Source organism: Prosopis cineraria, unplaced genomic scaffold (genome assembly GCF_029017545.1).
Source record: "Prosopis cineraria cultivar Desert tree isolate PC_DT_omini unplaced genomic scaffold, ASM2901754v1 PC9, whole genome shotgun sequence".
Taxonomy (NCBI): domain Eukaryota; kingdom Viridiplantae; phylum Streptophyta; class Magnoliopsida; order Fabales; family Fabaceae; genus Prosopis; species Prosopis cineraria.
In genome coordinates, this window is record NW_026555340.1 from 17767311 (window position 1) to 17769552 (window position 2242).

The window sequence follows — 2242 nt, forward strand, 5'->3', positions numbered from 1 at the left end:
AAACACCCCCAGCAACAATATTAATAGTAATTTTTGGATGTTAATGGCTCTTTCCAATAAACTCTTGATAAAATCCTTAATATAGGGTTTATCTATCACAAATAACTCCCCATATATCCATTTTAACTAATGGAATTAGATCTATAACTCTTATGGACTGAAAATCAACTTTTCAACTCAAATCCTAACTCAAATCTTCATAAATGAGGGAAGCTTCAAACTATCACCAATATGCTTCAACAACGTGCCCTAATAGAGCTCTAGTCGAGCTCTTCATTTTCTTCCTCTCTTCTTCTCTGATTATTCATGTAGAGACATATATGATAAAGCAGATTTTTGGTCGTGTGCCATAGTGCACGCAGCCCTCCACTGTGGTGTATGGCATTTAAATCTTCCTCCGTGCACTGCAACTGATTGACCACACATTGTGGCATGTGACACAGAAGGCATTCCTTCATTTTTTTCTTCTTCTTTCCATGCTCGAATGGCCCGGCATTGATTCAGACCCACTTTTAAGGCTAAAATCACAATAAATTACATCAATTAAACCCCTTTGGCCACACACATCATTCGGTCATTAACCATACTCATTAAGTTAACTAATCATGCTTAATTTTTTCAGATGTTACATATTCACGCCGGTCATACCTTAAAGTTTAGGTTGTGATAGTGATGAACCAAAAAAAATAGAAAAAGACTATGAAAATTTTATTTGTAATTTTTTTAATTTTTCAAGTCATTTTTGTGATTTTTTGATTAACTAAGATCTAAAGTTAACTTTTGTTAATAGTAGAGGCTAGATTGTACTGTTTTCAAAAGTTAAAGTGAAATATTCATATTTATGAGTTTAAGATCCCAAACGTTCCAAGACCTATAATGTAAGGGTCAATTTTCTCTTTAACTCTATTTAAAATTGAACTTTTGGATATTCCCAACTCAATTAAGATTCCAAATATCATTTACAAAATGATTAAACATTTGCAATGTCCTACTCAACTTGTCTAATATCAACTTGTACACATTTGTGACAGTAATGAACCCAAAAAAATAGAAAAAGACTAAGAAAATTTTATTTGTAATTTTTTTAATTTTTCAGGTCATTTTTGTGATTTTTGGATTAACTAAGATCTAAAGTTAACTTTTGATAATGGTAGAGGCTAGATTGTACTATTTTCAAAAGTTAAAGGAAAATATTGCATATTTAATGAGTTTAAAATCTCAAACGTTCTAAGACCTATAATTTATGGTTAATTTTCTCTTTTACCTTATTTAAAATTAAACTTTTTGATATCCTCAACTTAATTAAGATTCGAAATATCATTTACAAAATGATTAAACATTTGCAATGTCCTACTCAACTTGTACACATTGGCAATAAAGAAATGATAAATGTACATTTTTTTTAAACTATTTTTTAAAGAATATCCAATATTCTAAATTTTTTATCATAATAATTTTATCCTTAAAATAATTAAACGACCCTTATTCAAGGTTGGTGGGCTGCATTTTGAAACTATGAGAAAAATCTAAAAAAGGATAGAAGATTGAAGAAGAAGAAGAAAAGGGAGGGGAAAACACGCATCACGGGGATTAATTGAAATTGGGAAGAGAAATATGCCTCTTTGCTGCCTCATCTTTTAAAATGGATGCCACCAACCTTGACTAACCTACATTTAGAAGACATAACATCAACGAGAATTTACTCCATATTAATTTCTTTAAAGATAAAATTACTAAGAATATTGGGTACTTTTCCAAAAATAGTTTAGAGACATGATGAGCGAGCCGTAAGCCTCATTTCAATAAATTCGTATGTTTAAATTCGACCTCTTGCTACATAAAAATTATGCTTATCTAGTTTTATAATTATTTATGGAAAAATTGCATATAGGTCTAGTAGAACAGACTCATCCACAAAAAAGTCCCACAAAATTGAACAATAGCCAGGTTCTCTAGGACCTAAGTATAATTTAAAATTAGACTATAAAGATAATAACACCCCTATTAAACATACATTCATCAATCAAATAATTAATTTACAACCAGTTTATTAGCAATTTATAACTATAATTTAACTTTTTACAACTATAATTTCACATATTGCATAGTTAAACAATCATGTGTTGCTAAAAAAGTTTAACACTAATTGTTTACAACTAATCCATCAATAATTTATAACTATAAATTTAACTTTTTACAACCATAACTTCACATAGTCAATAGTTAAAATAATAAATTTAAT

At 29.1% G+C, this 2242-nt stretch overlaps 1 pseudogene; it reads right to left on the bottom strand.

Moving 5' to 3' along the window:
* Window positions 1-260: 260 nt before the first annotated feature.
* LOC129319621 (CRM-domain containing factor CFM3A, chloroplastic/mitochondrial-like) overlaps window positions 261-2242 on the bottom strand; it is a 7478-nt pseudogene continuing 5496 nt past the window's right edge.